Genomic DNA, 16,083 nt, shown 5'->3' on the forward strand with positions numbered 1-16,083 from the left:
CCTGTCTCACTTTCCGTTTTCAAAGCATTCCACATACATGAAATACTTAAACTTCACTCAAACCAGAACACTCTACTAGAAAGAATTAATGAACAAGACCACCTTAGCATCTTTGCCTCCTGTTTCTTGTTCATGACGTGTCATGAAAACATGGAGTTGGGCTAATGCTGAAAATGACAGGGCTCCTGGGTACAGACTACTAGGTCAACAAAAATGCTGTCAGCAGTGGAGCAAGAACTGCGTGTCAGTCTGTTGTTTCCTTGAGATCATTGGGTTTGATTTTTAAGCATCCTTGCAACAGGGAAATGTTCTGATCATCTCCTTTCTACTAATTAGGAAAAGTCACCAAACCCGTGCCCTTTGACCCCACAGCCTTTCTCCATGTACCCTTAATACCTGGGTGGTGACTAGTACAGCACAGAGACAGGGCCAAGTGACAGCTGGAGAAACCTATGTTGCTAAACCATGCTCACGCTCAAAGCTTATTTAATCTTTTCTGTTTAGGGTCTGAGTGCATCTTTGGAAACATATCTTGGATGCTTGCAAGCATCAAATATGATCAAGCAAACTGTTTAAGACAGATATGGCCAGTCTTCCTAGTCCTAAAAGCATCATACAAGTATCCTCATTTAGCTTCAAGACATTTACCCAAGACACTTAAAAAGAAACCCCAGAGATGATTCAACAGGAAACGGATGACAAGAACTATCATGAATCACAGCTTGGTAACACAAGGAATTTCACTGTGGGAGCTGCCACAAGTGTCCCTTTCAGACACTCACCATCTGTATAAGCCCAAATGTACAGATATTAACAGACAATTCAGGTAGGACTTCTTGCAAGGAGCTCAGCAGCTCCATCCATATCCACCCCTACCAACACCTTTCAGCTTCTCTGCTCCAAGCTTCTGTTTCTTATGGGTTGCTCTGAAGCGGGCATCCTGGCAACCCACTCCCCATGGCAGATTATGAACCAAACAAACTGAATGTAACTTACCTTGCTCTTTACAAGGCTCACAAGACATTTTATACTGACAGCTAATGCATTACCTTTTCCAGAGGTCAGCTCTTGTGTTTTCCGCCCAACACATGGCTATTAAGAACATTTAACACCAATCCTTCGCTTACTCATAAGCTTTTAGCTGCATACTAACTTTTCCTCCGCTTCAACACACGAGTGACTTGAACTTCTACCTTATTTTCCAACTGCAATTCCACTGGGTGGTTTCCATCTGCTTACAGTATCCATACTCAGTTAAAAAAAAAAAAAAAAACCAAACAACAATAAAACACCAAAACAAACACAGCACAAAATTCTCACTACAGAAAGTCATTTGCTATCCGAGTCAGGGATAGGTCACATCAGAATCAGTTTAGAGAAACTGAATTTGTGGTCTAACTTATATCATCACTAAGCCAAGAAAACCACAGTCAATAAGAGATTATGTTCAACTGAATTTTCTTGGCAACAGCTGCATGAAAAATGCTAGGGCTATTCTTTCCTTTGTTTTCTTATATCTTTCAGAAACCACTGGGCACTGCCACTTTTGCAGATCTCAATTCTGCTGGCAACCTACACAGTGGTAATTTGTGAACACTGCTTGAGCGCAGCTCATATTTTGTCAATGAAGTTAAGGAGATCAGCTACATTGCAAGTCACTTGCTACATCCATCTTCCCTGATTCTCTTGAACTGCAGGAGAAATGGACCATTTCTAATTGATCAAACCCTCAACATTCTCTCTTCACTGTTTCATTGAACTCCAATTTAGCCTCTGGTCACAGATACAAAACTGCACCCTTTGAAAAAATTAATATCTGACAAATCATGGATGGTCACTGGGAAATGGATACAACAGCATGAAAGAATTATTCACCTGCTAAATGGCTTGTTAAACATAACTACTTACACAATAAAATGCCACCAAGACATAAGTGCAAATAAGTAAATTAATTTTGGGTACTCACTAAAGAGAGTGATTATACAGAACCATTTGCCCACAGTGAAATGCATTATATATAGGAAGGTAATAAAATTCAAGTCATAAAAAAATCTTCTTTTTGTCAATTATGATCCTAAATGCCTACAGAACACATTTGGCTTTGTCATCATCACTTGTAAAAGTCATGCTTCATCATATACTAACTCGGTACAGACCAGGTTCAGGCTTTCTTAATACTATGTAGATGGTATTTATGTAAGAAAACTGTCAGGACAATTTATTTCAGTAAAAGAAGGCCAAATGTAGTTTAACAGGACAGGAAAGGAAACCTATACATAAACATCACAAGTAGCAAGAGGTAAAAATTAATTATTCATTTAAGGCAGGAAACAAGTATCTTCACTGTGAAACTACTTTCTGTGAACAACAGTTAAACTTTGGTTCAACTCAGAGCCATTTTCATGGCTTTTTCATTGCAGATTAATTTTACAAACTCCCCCAGTCAACACTCCTGAGAAGCACTGCTAACTTTCAAGTATGCCTCTTTGAACAGTTAACTCCAAAAGGTTTCAAGGATGCTTCCTCAAAAAAGTTTTTACCAAAGCTTCAAAACAAGTGGTCTCTGATATTCTTGACTTTTTTTTTTTTAAAAAAAAAAACAAACAGGGCAAATCCATCTACTTGGGCAGCAAATTCAACCCATAGTTAGGTGAACACCTGGAAAGAACACCACTGTAAGAAATCCACCTGAATGCAAGAACCATTGCAAGTTGTTGTTTTGCTACAGCAGGAAGTAAACCTCAGCGATGGATGGAAGAAAGGCCTTCCTCTGCATCACATTCTGATAAAAATGAGGATTTCAGAAAGTATGCAGTCTTACCATCTAGTTGATTATTTCCAAAAACAAAACTAGCAGAAATTGTCCTGTAAAGACTGCTGCAATTTAACTGCTCTCCAACTGAATACTTCACCAAAAAAAAAAACCACAACAAAAATTAAACAAACCACACAACACACCACATTCCAAATAAAAAACCTACACACAAATACCACCACTCCAGTGTGTAAAATGATCCCTAAAAATCCAGTTACTTACATCTTACTGCTGAAATAAGTCCCTATTCATAAGAAGTAGCAGGAAGTCACTTGCATCACATTTTACATATGTCTAACAGCACAAGAGGGGTGGCACTTCTCAAAGATCTCAGACTAATACTTGCACATAGCAGCAAGTTGCAGGGCCACTTTTGTTTGTGAAAATAAATAAATAAGTATCTAAATTGCAACAGCAAAAAGACTGAAGAGTATTAATAAATAGCCAGTTTACAAATTAGTACCATTACCTGATGCCCACTATCATAAATCTTAGTTCAAGGAAAAAAAATAAAAGAAAAAACCCAACCCAACCCCAAACAAACCACACTATTTTCACAGTTTGTTAACTCTTGTGATTTTACGTCAGAAATATGTTGGCTTCCTTGATGTACTGCATAGAGATCTACAAATTAAGAAAGCTTTGCCTCTTGTGTAGAAAGGATCAAACATCCTTGAAACTCTACTTTTTGGAAAATTTTATAAAATCACAAAGGGTGTGGATGAAATATCAATTGCCCCCAAAACTAAATTAACTGTATCTCAAAACCTCATGGTAGACACTCTCTGTTCCTAAAATTTCCATATGATTGAAATCTCACTTCCTTCAGAAATTTTTTCAGGTTACACTACTGTTCCAATGAGAAAGTTTTTCCCTAGTGTTTGACCTGATTTTCCATTGCAGATAACAAGTGTTCCAAGTCTGTAAACTTAAAAATATGAAAAAATAAATTAAGTTTCTTTCCTGACATTCTCTTTCTTCCCTGGCATTCAAGATGGGAATAATTCTAGCAGCAGTGAAGGCAATGTAAATTTTGCTTTGCATTTCACAAGTCAGAACTTTACCCACTGTTTTTTATTAAAACACACTTGTAATTTTTGATCCTTCTACCCCTCAGTAAAGTGTCTTCTCGTCTCTTCATAAAACCTGTTCTTATTTTCCCTTCTCTCCAATTTTACCCACTGTACCACCCTTTCCTAACTATCAAATAGCATATCATATAGCAGGACAGTGTACTGGTTCTCACCCTCAGTCAATCGTTCCTTTACAACTCCCGTCAACATCTTGAGCTTTACCTTCCTCTATTTCTTTCAATGGCTTTCAAAAAATAATTTTCCTTACCATAGGCAATCCATATCAGCAACACTTGTCACTGTCTAAGACCAGGCAAAGAGCCAATTATAAACCACATTAGTGTCAGAAATACATACAAAAACACACTGACGGGTAAAAGTCCAGCACAGAGAAGGCTTAAGTTACAAGGCTTCTCCTGCAGGCATCCAGTTATTTTGAAAGTAGTTCAAATAACCTTGCAGCTACTATTCACTGTGTGTCCTCCTAAGGGAATCAGCACAGCATAGCTCCTACTGATTTCACACCTCAGCTTTGTGTGAATCCTCCTCCTAGGGGTTCAGCTGTCTGTGATCCAAGGCCTAGTTTTGACACAGCAGAACTGCTTAACCTTGGATGAAACTTCTCAGGAAACTGCCAGCTTGCAAGAAAGCTGTGTGACAATACTTAGACTAGAGATAAGAATGGTAAATTTGCAGCTAGACATAAGACCCTTGAAACATAGGTTGTTAACAGAAAAAAACTCAAGAAAAAAAACCACAAAACCCCATGAAAATCTATGAAAACCTACAATGAAAAAAAAACCCAGGGAGTCAGAATATAGCAACTCAGTAACACTGAGAATCAGTCAATCCAAGACGCAACAGAAGCCAACCTTCCCCAATACTGAATGACTGCCAGGCCAGCAACAGTGCCAGGACGGGTGAAGCCACACTTGGAGTGCTGTGTCCAGTTCTGGGCTCCTCAGTACGAGAGCAACATGGACATACTGGAGAGGATCCAGCAAAGGGCCACAAGGATGATGAAGAGACTGGAGCACCTCACATAAGAGGAAAGGCTGAGAAAGCTGGGACTGTTCAGCCTGAGAAGAGAAAGCTTGGGGGGATCTTACCTATGTATACAAATACCTGAAGGGAGGGCACACAGAGGATGGAGCCAGGCTCCACAGGACCGTAGATGATGGGCACAAACTGAAATACAGGAGGTTCCCTCTGAACATCAGGAAACACTTTTTCACAGTGAGAGTGACCAAGTACTGGCACAGGTTGCCCAGGGAAGTTGTGGAATCTGCCTCCTGGAGAAATTCAGAAACCACGTAGACATGGTCCTGGGCAACTGGCTCTAGGTAGCCTTGCTTGAGCAAGAAGTTTGAACCAAATGACCTTCAGAGGTCCCTTCCAACCTCAGCTATTCCATGATTCTGTGAACCAGGTGTCTTACTTGGAGGTGCTATGTCAATACTTATTGCTCACTAATCCTCATTATCTGCCACACATCTCAATCAATAAATAACTAGTTTAACGTTACGTATGCCTTGCTTTCATAGTTTCTTCATGCACAGTAAAGAGTGAACAAAGCAACCAAGAGGGAGCATTACAGCTAACTGCATTAGCTTTTCCCCGTGGGGGCAGTTAACAGGATCTGGATCTGTCTAACAGGATCTATGCTGCTGATCAAGTGCACTGTGTAATTCTTAAAATGCTATTGTTACAAATGCACTAATAAAATAAGAAAGTCTTTGTTCATAATAAGACCCTAGGAACCAGACATTTTATCTTTGTGTGCAAAAACTGGAATACCATCTCTCCTTTACCAGTCCATGGAAGGCATTTAAGACTTAATCATCTAAAGGCTACTTCTTCAACAAAATTTTCCTTGCAATCAATTTTATTCAATGTTGCAGTTATACTTATTTTTCAAACTGTTTTGAGTTGATGGGGAAGCATTACATCAGCTTACTCAGGTCTGTCTTGTGGTTTCTCTTCCTTGGGTCCACAGTTGAACATAGTCCACCTATAAACAAGACCAATAAAATTCCACCCAAAAAAAATATTTTCTTGTATAATCAGTCACTTTCATATCATTCTTGGCACTTATAGTAATTACAGAAGTGAGATAATATTTAATTCAATACTAAGGGATAATGTAATAAAAACATTTGTTTAAACATTTTGCTATGCCTTTTTGTATATACTTTGTTCTAAATCAGCCGTTCATTACAAATCCATGTTCAGACAGATGAGGTTTTAGTCTCTTGTAGCTTATAATTGGAAACATCTGACTTTTTAAACTTCAGTTACAAATGCATATGACAAACATTTATTTTGAGGCTTCATCTCCTAGCCCTTCAAGAGAAACACACATAAGGTATCTGACCTTGTGAAGAAAAAGTTACTTTCAAATGTAGTTCACCAGCTTCCCCAATTCTAACTGCTATATAGTCTAATAGCAAATTCTTTCTTCTTGAAGACAAGATTGTGATGGATATGAAGAAGAAAGACTGATGCTGTCATTTTTCCTATAAGTTGCATGTGAGCTGTCATGATATGAAATCAAAGCTGACATAAATATTTATTTGGAATCTCTATCAGAGTTAGGCCGGCTAACAATGAGAAGCAAAACTAAAATTAAAGTTACTCAAGCACGTAAACATGTAAAGACAAAAGGGTTTTTCCTAAATTGAGGGAAAACTACATGTGCCTTAAAAGTTTCTGATTGCTTTTTCTATGCTTGTCTATAGCCAAATCCCATTTATATTGCCAGTCCCAAAACACAGGATCTGATATTGTATTTTATACATCTGCAAAATAACCAAAACCCAAGCTGCAGCATAGCAAACCTTCTTCTGTTTCGTCCACACAAGTGAAGCCGAGCCTCAGGCCAGACCATTAACACAAGTTTAATACTGGAAGTCTTTCTGCAAGTTCAAACAGAACATGCCCAGGCAGTTTACAAGCTGCCTGCAATCCTTCACAGGGAACTGAACACTACTTAAAGCACTCTGACAGACAGGCTAGTCCAATCTCCTATTTCCCCTTCCCTTATTCTTCTCCTCTCCTTCATCTGTACACTAATTCCATACAAATATTTTCACAGATTTTTTTCCCCCTCATTTCTTCGATCACTATGCAAAGCTGAGCCTATCTGGCCAAATGTCTGGCAAGATCTCCAAGTCATTTTCAATCTTTCTCTGTGAACCTTAATGATCCCATAAAACTTTCACTGTAAATTAACAGTCAAGTAAAAGCATCTGCTTATATCTGTTACCAATACGTGATGTACCAAGGCAACATTTACACGAGGAGTATATAAGTGATGAGCAACTCCATCAACTGTCAAATGCAATGGTAACAGCAGTAGCAATTAGCATAAAACCCAACAAGAATCAGCTGCCTACATTACTTAGCATACTGTTAGCTGTGGGTTATTCACTTGTCCACATTTCCAAGGCACTGACACATTAGTGGCATTGACATCTAAGTGCCAGTCACTTAGAGCCCTCACATAAATGTACAGATATTCTCTTACCCCAGATACTTTACAAGATATTTTTTAATTCAACAAGCAAGTTCTGCATGTATCAGAATATCCAGTTGCTTATTGACAGAATCCTTCTAGGTAGCAACTAACATATTAACAATCCTAGTCCTTCGCATTATGCTGAGCAACAGTGACAAGCATTACTAAATACAACGATCTTGCCTGAAGGTGCTGGACAACATAATGCAAGAGGAGAAACTCCCTTAAGTAAACATACAACCAAAAAAGAGTTAGAAATTAATTCCAAATACTACCCACATCCAAGCTGCACCCCACAGCCAAATGACTGGCTTTTACCACCTGCCAGAAGGGTGTCTTGCCCTCTCCAGAAGTACACTGGATGTCTGTCTTGCTGCCTGATGACTGACAATCGAAATAACATTTAGTGATCAATTCACAGTAAATAATTCACTGAAGGAAATTACAGTAGGCAGTAGATCAACAAGCATGAATTAACTGCACAGTTATCATGCCAGAGCAGTTCCAGAGCTCACAATCCTTTCCACTAAGAAAATTTTTCTTGCATAGGGCACGGGTGCTTTCCATTTGTCCACTGTTCAAAGGAATCTTATTCTGTACTACCCCAACTCTCTGTAACAACCACTTACAGACTTTGCTGATCCATGAATGACACTCATTAGCAAATTAAATGCTGTAGATACTCCCCATGTCAATCATGCATCTATTGAAAATAAATGACAAATTAAAGTCACATAGGTAACTAGAGGCAGAAATCACCACTCTAACCACAAAAGGTTGATCTCCACCCCATCCGAGGTGCTTTTTGCGCTCCCTTCAGTCAGGCTACCGAAAAAGCTGGCAGCCGTTTCATTACCAGCTTTGGAGGGCCAGTCTGGAAAAGTAGGAAAGGTTAGCGCTAAGATGTTGGGGTGGGGGAGAAAGAGGGGACAACAAGCTAAATTAGGAAAGGAAACTCCTCCTGGCCAGACAAACTCCTATAACATAACCAGGCTGCCAATGAAAGGACTTCTCTGTCGAAGGACTTCTGCCGAAGCAGCATTTGCCTTGCCCCATGCCCCTCTTCCAGCAGCTCACCCACCAACGCAGAGGGCTCACTCCCTGCATGAGCAAGCCTGGATGTTCAGATACCCCCTCCCCAGGGCCTTGCAACAGCAGGCTGCTTTGCACCAGGATGCACCGCAAAATTCATCTAGATGTAACTTCAAAGCGGATCGCTTCAATTGCGTGACATCCCTGTGGGGACCACTTACACTCTGCACTCTGAGTTTCGGTTGAGTTTACCTCGCTATTGTCAGCGAGCCAAGACCAACACAACGCTGCCCGTCACTGTGACCAGAAGAGCGCCCAGGCGGCTGATGCGGTTTACCCGAAGAACGGATCGGGTAAATTGGGATTGACGTCCCCGCTCCGCAAACCAGCCGGGATGCCCATGGGAAGAGCGGGAGGCGCCGGGCGCGCCCCCGCCCGCCATCCGCTCCGCCGCTCCTCGGGCGCCCCCTGGCGGCTCCGCGCCCCACTGCCGGCGGGGCAGGGGGACGGAGAGCCCGCCCGGACCCACTCGGTGCCTCGCCGCTCCCTGCCCACGGCGTCTCCGCTGCCCTCCCAGGTCTCTCGGGGCTGATTAGTCACACGAAGAGATGTGATTAATGTGTGTGCGAGCGGGAGGAGAGGGGGGTCGGTATCGGGACTGCGCGTTCCCCGCGGGCTGCCATATTTAGTGCTAGCCCTGCTAAGCAAATCAGTATCGCGGGTTGTCAGTAAAGTGTTAATATTGGGCAAATCCCATAGTTTCTGTAGGGCACTGATGGAATTCCCAAGGCAGTTTACTTGGACGCACCCTTTGTACAGTCATTTTCTTAAGGAAATCAATGGGAATTGGTACATTTACTGCATCAGTTTTCACACAGTATTTGAATATCTTAGAGAAAGTGAGAAGCCTGGTAGGATTTCCCAGCGAAGCCTGAATTACATCACTTGCAACGTTATGCTTCCATTCTTGTGTGATAGCATGTACGATCCCTCTCCTAATTCATTTCTGCAGTTCGGATGGTCTCCAAACACCTGCACCGAAATGTGTAACGAGCACTTTACCCAGCACTGTGCTCAGCTGTAGCAGACTTTGTAGGTATAGTATTTCTGCACGCTCACAGCTGTGATTCAGCAAAGCACTCAAGCTTATTCACCAAAACACTTTGGCGTGTGTTAGATTTTTAAGCATGTACGTAGCTCCCCTTTTCTCTGTGTAGCTTTTTCTAGGGCACAAATGCCACTTTTCAACTTACCTTTCTTTGAGGCTCAGGGCTGTTAAGGACATGCACACCACATTGAAGAAGAATGTTCCTAAACCAGAAGGCACCTTCACAGCTGCATAACTGTTTGTAGCAAAAAAGAGCAAGCAGAAGCAAACTAACAGAATCTCTTTTTGTTAATTTGCAGTAAACACAGAAACTACAATTGGCTGATTAGTGGGAGACAACCTGAGGGTCTTCAGCTACTGAAATCTGAGTCTATGCAGAATCAATGTCTCTTACTGGCCAACAGCCAGCATCAGTAGCACATGCAACTGAACCAGCAAGGGACACTTCAGTTCCAAGTGGAGACAAAAGCAGAGCTCCTCAGAGCAGCACACCTTGCTATACAGAGATTTTGCTGCCAGGCATCTTGTAAAAAAAAAAAAAAAAAAAAAAAAACACAAGAACAAAAAGAAAACAAAAAAACCCCACAACCAATCAAACAAACAAAAACTAAAACTACTTAGCCACTCTTTAAAATTGCATGCTGCAGTTTTTAAGAGCAAAAATGGACTTAAATTTTGAGTCACAAACACTAAAACCCCAAAGTTAACAATTTCACAGCAACCTCAGCACAGCTCTTGGTTGGTATGTATTCTTCATCCTTAAGTAAGAACTTCCTGCTTGTTTAAAGTCACCTTTCTGATGAAGAACACTACAGCGGATGATATTAAATTTTGGTTTGGATGTTTATGTGAAGTGTTGCTGACTAATGGTTGCATTGGGAACCATAATGCTGACGCTAACATTGAAATTCCCCACATTCAAATTCCCTACTCTAACAATCCATTAACAGAGTGTTGTTTTTGCATGGAGTCTACTAGATGATTTTAAAACACTAAAATTACAAACCTAGGAAAAGGGAAGCTATGACAGCATAATAAAGTACCAATGCCTACCAAATACCATGTGCATCCAGAGACATAGAAAGCCATTTAATAGAAAAAAACCCACTTCTTAAACTTTGAACATTTCTCAGACAACCATTAGATGCAATAACTATAAATATCTTTATTTTATAGCATAATTCAAACATAATCTATAGCAAACAAGGCAAAAGTCCAGGTAGGATTACCAGTCTAGAGCTTTTTCCATCTGGCTTCAACTTCTTGCTCTTTTAGACTTCCCGAGTGACTCAGAAAGACACTTAGTCTCTCCACATCCTTGATGCTTTCCTATCCCACCTCTATGAAGATAAATCAGCAATTGTGGTGTATCAGTGATCGCTGCCATATAAATGTCTTCTGTAAAACAGCGCTGAACACATAACACCACAAAGCATACTCCACTAGGTTTTCTGTGCACGGAGAGCTACAAGCTTTGGCATGCTGCTGAGAAGACAATTTTTCCATCCAAGGTACATGCATCTAATCTTATGAGTAGAATTAGTTCACCATAATGCACCTCACTTTGGTATTTTATACTGGGGTACATTTAAAAGCACCTTATTTTAGAAAAACCTCTCCCCAAAGATTAGATGGATGGTTAGGCGTGATAGCCCAGCTACACAAACTGATAATGCTCTTCACATGCGTATTAAGAATCTCTTTTTGAATGTTATTAACAGCTTTCCTGAATACTTCTAGTGATTCACAATTTGTTTTCTATCATCCTAACCCAGGAAAGCTGTTAAGCATACACCTGAGTTTTTCCATAGACTTACCCTTACGGATATTAGGTATCCAAGCCTCCAGTGTGGCCATGAGATTAGCAGTACCAAAACATTTATCTACAGAACTGTGTTTACATGCATCTATTCGTACTGGATTGCGGTCTCAGTTTGGGAACACTTGTACCGAAGTACCAAAGCTAACAGAGTTACACTGGCATGCCCTAGTTCAGAAACACTACTTGTTCTTTTATATCCAAATCCAATTGTCCCAAACATAGCAAATAAACCTGCCCCACTAAGGATTATTTTAAGGCTATTTGAAACTCTCCAGTAATGTGCATTTGAACTCCACAGACCACAATACAGTGCTATTTTCTCACTCAAAGAGCTAGATCGATCAGACTTTTGACACCTGGAATTCCTAGGACCCAAGAACAAACTTGAGAAATGCCATCCCAAAGGAGTTTTCTCATCTGAAAGTAGTTACAGTACAAAGAGAAAGTGTTGCATTTGGTTAGTTCCGCCCTCCCCAAGTCTGCTATTTGAAGTGCAAGGAAGTTTCCGTTTTATTTTACTTACTTTCACACCTTAAAAAAAGCAATTTGACAGCAACTTTTGCAGCTGCGCCAACAAAAGTTCCACAAATAATTGACTAGAATCCATAATCAGCTACTTTAGGCACACAGAAAAAATGGAACAGCAATAACTGACTAGTCAGTTCACATGTGGAAATTGCAACCTGCAAGGCTTTGTCTGAGCAATTCTCTGTTTCTTTAACATTTCTACATAATCACACCAGAAAGCAAGCTCTTTAAGGGGGATACTATGATTGCATGCATGCCTGTACATCTCTTATTACAACTGGGTCCCCAGTTCCTAACAAGGGCTTCTGAGGCTCAACTACAACAGCAGCAATAAGGAATAAAACACGTTCAGGATGAAGACAGTTGACTTTACCTGGCACTGCCATCAAAACACATGGAGCACTTCTAAATTTCAATCACTACCTCCAATGGGTGTCACCCATTTCTCAGTTTAACCAAGAAGTTTATTATTCTTTAAGGCAGGTAAAACAGTCCTCCCACTCCCTGGGACTTTTCAGGTGGAGAGGGCTGACTCTTTTAAGCGGAGAACAGAAACTAATTTGACTTCAAAGTATTTCAGCTGGACCAGTGAAAACAAGACCCAGATGCAAAGTTACCTAACTGAGCCCACACTGCACATCTACAGACAGTTGTGTAACAAACCTCAGGACGATTTTACAGGTTTTAATCAGGCAAAACTCCCTGCTGATTTCCACAAGGGAGCTCTAATCAATCAAAAGCTGCAAGAACTGGATCCGGTTTTCTCCCTTTTAATGAAAAGGTTTATTTTGAGCTACGGGAACATCAGACTATGTGAACTCAGCAAGTCCGTAACTCTCGCTTTAATGGCATAAGGAATTTGTCCTGCGTTAAATCTACGAACCACTGAAAATAATCTCATCGGCACTCCGTCTTTGGTAGTATAGAATAACAAATAAAATAAAATTAAAAAACAAACAAACAAAAAAAACCACTTGACATAAAAGTTTCACACATAACGGACCTGTTCTCCGGCTGCGACCTTTGTAGGACAGCTAAAAGAAAAGATGGCACGGGCGGTGGGAGATTCGCGGCTCTTTAAGCCAACTCCATCGCCTCAGGGTGAAGGGGGAAGACCAGCGTCCCCGCTCGGGTTCCTCCCCGAAGTTGCGCCGCTCCCCGCGGCCGGCAAGAGGGGCCACCCGCGATGCGTCCACCAGCGAGCGGAAGGGACCGGCTCCCTCCCCGCGGCGGTGCCCGCCACCCCGCCGAAACCGCGGCGGGAAGACCCGGGCGGCGCTGAGGGAGAGAGGGAGGGAGGGAGAAGGGCGAGCTGCGAGGCGCCGGCTCCACGTGCGCCCCGCACCGCGCCCGTCACCAACGGCCGCAGCCTCGCGCCGTAACCGGCCGGAGCGCCCGGCTGGAGCCTCGCGCCGTAACTGACACCAATAGCCGGGGCGGCAAAGCGCCCCCCGCGCCCGTCCCCCAACTTCCCCTCCGGGGCGCCGCCCGCCCCTACCTGCCTGCCGGCGGCGGGTCCCTCTCAGCGGCTGGCGGGAGGGCAGGAGCACTGTCCCTCCGGCGGGGCGAGCCCCATGTGAAGAGGAGCGAGGGAGCCCGGCGGCTCCACCGCCGCCGCCGAGGGGAGGGGACGGAGGGAGGAGGCGGGCGGGCGGGAGCGCCTTGACGCGCCGGGCGCTCCCCCCGCTCGGAGCCGCCCCGGACCCGGCGGTGCCGGAGCCGCCGAGCCCGCGGCAGCGCCCCCTGGGGGCTGCGGAAGGGACGTAGCCTCCCGAGCCTGGCGAGCGGGTGCCCGGTGGCCTGTGGTCGCCCACCTCCCGCGGCCGTGGCGGGGTCGGCCCGGGGTGGTGACGCCGGGGGGCTAGGGCAGAGATGCGCACAAGAGAGTCCTAGGAGCGTCCCTGCCCTCCCAGCCGGGAGCACCGAGTCCTTCTCTGGGGCTGTTTCGGCTAACCTGATCACCAGGTGGAGGAATACCAGGGTTAACTGAGGCCAACTAGTACATCCAGTGAGCCTACTGATTCAAGTTAAGCATTTGGGCTGTAAGATGCACATGCTGGCAAATGGTGCCAATGCATCAGGGCCCACAGGCCGGGGAAGCAGTAAGAGCGAGCAGGCTCGGCTGGTTGCTGAGGGGCCAGTGCTCCTCCCGGATCAGGGCTCTCGCTGATTCTGCAATGTCTCTCTGGATGTCCTAACAGGGAAAAGCGATAGGATGGCCCAACTAAGCAGACAAGAGTTCTTACAGTTAAAACACAGCACAAGAACTTTAGATATCAGGAAGCACTGTTTGACTTCTCCCACCCATGGCAGCCACTCAGTTCTTGATCAGCTGTGGCGATGCCGAAGTATGTTCTTGTGAAAAGTCTACCTGGCTTCACAGAAATCCTCAGATTATGCAGAGAATTGGATTTGCACTTGTCAGTTAAACTCATGCCTAAATGTTTGTGGAATATAGCGCCTTTGTGCCATAGCTCCCCATCTGGATAATCTCATTTCCCCTCCCTACCTCACAAGAATCTGATGAAGATAAATTCATAAACCTCTCCGAGACACACCAATTTGACAATGATGGAGTTCCTGGAGCATATGCACTGAGAGAGAAGATGCTGCAGTTGGATCCCATCCTCGCCCAAATAGGCATAAAGATACATATATGCAAAACATTTTGAAAGGAAGATTTCTTCAGCTATGCAAATTTTTAAGGAAAGGGAAGGAACACAAAACAGAAACAAATCAGTCACGCCGTGAACTTGATGTCAGGTGTTTGCTGAGTGGGCAGATCTTGGACTGCTGCTCCTGAACACTGTAAGGTGTGAAACTGAGAGCAGGCGATCAAACACGTTCGCTAGTCCAAACCAAGAACATTCATCACAAGTCTTTCAAATTAAAAATATTAACAACTGCTACTTGGGGAGTAGCTGAAATCTTCTGCCAGAAAACCCTGACTCTTTGAGACTTTAACATCATACTGCCGCACATGTTAGAAATATACACTGTAAACCTGATATTTTTCACAGTGCAGATAAAGTCCAAATTAAAAGCAGCATTTTACTGAGCATATTATGCAAAAATATTGCTGATCAGTAATTTGTTCGCAGCATTAAAATCGAAGATCAGTCATTCTATTTATGCATCCACAGAAATAAACTTATTTTAATTTTATAGCACAGTGAGATTTACACAAAACTCATCTAAATATAATTTACTGTCATAAACAGTATGACTTCCCTTGTCTTTTCTGCTTACCTCTTCTCTGTTACTGTTTTTGTAAAAGTAAAGCTGCGATTTCTGTCCTTATGCACCCAGTGCATAATAGCCTAACCACAGAACTAATCAAGTTCCCCAGAAAGCCAAGGTTTCCCTTAGTTTTACTTGGATCTCACAAATCTTTTAGCTTAATAACAGCAGAACCACATTGCACTGAAATATACTGGTGAAGCCCCCAGGGGAAATCTGTGTAACATACAAAGGCAGGTTTGTGCCATCCCAGAATAACTCTTGGGCAAAGCTGCTTGGCTTCCAGGCTCTGCGTGCTGTGTCATGGCTGGGAGCTGTGACAGCGCGCTGGATCTGCTTCCTGCTAGCAGGACACACAGCCTCTCTGCACACCAGGATGTCGGATGTTCAGCTCGACTCTCTAGAAAACAGCAAGAAACACAGGATGCCCTGCAGGAACGCGGGAGACCTCACACGTCTGTGGTTTTGGCAAGATTTTCACAAAATGTATTTGCTGTCTAGCTGTAGACTGGAGCCTACCACTTGGGTAACCCACAGTAGGGGACTGTGAGAGGTAGGAGCAGGATCCAACCTCCATCTGCGCTTAGCCGAGTCCGGACGAACACTAAGTGTGAGGTTTCTGTTCTCTATCTTACGCTCCAGCACTCAAATCATACTTCCTATTCTGAGGCGTGGATACAATAAGGGCCTTGAATGTCACCCTGTAGTTATGTGCCCACGCAGCTTCATGCCTTGACGTTTTCTCTGCTGGCTAACATTACCTGCTAGTCTCCTGCTGGTATTGCTAAAGCACCCTTAATACGACAGAGAGCTGCAGTAAATTAGGACAGAACTGCTGAAAGTACCTGCGTCCTCCTGTGGGTGGCATCAGAATATCTTCAGTGGACCAAGGCTTGCTTCGGAAAGGGAGGAAGGAGATGATATTCCTGCTCGCCAACAGCCAGTATC

The 16,083-nt window shown here is 43.2% G+C and overlaps 1 protein-coding gene across 4 annotated transcripts in view; it reads right to left on the reverse strand.

Annotated features, from left to right (window-relative positions):
* The window catches only part of CPNE4 (copine 4), a 249,600-nt gene extending 235,973 nt beyond the window's left edge, over nt 1-13,627 (reverse strand). Inside the window, exon 1 of one of the 4 annotated variants that reach the window (XM_074575177.1) lies at nt 13,394-13,627. The gene's annotated coding sequence lies outside the window, so the exon portion shown is untranslated. Of the gene's footprint in view, nt 1-10,774; nt 11,256-12,898; nt 13,374-13,393 lie in introns of those variants that run through there. The other 3 variants (XM_074575178.1, XM_074575179.1, XM_074575180.1) reach the window with 3 other exon arrangements.
* Nucleotides 13,628-16,083: the final 2,456 nt, after the last annotated feature.

This window comes from Larus michahellis, chromosome 2 (assembly GCF_964199755.1).
Source record: "Larus michahellis chromosome 2, bLarMic1.1, whole genome shotgun sequence".
Classification (NCBI taxonomy): domain Eukaryota; kingdom Metazoa; phylum Chordata; class Aves; order Charadriiformes; family Laridae; genus Larus; species Larus michahellis.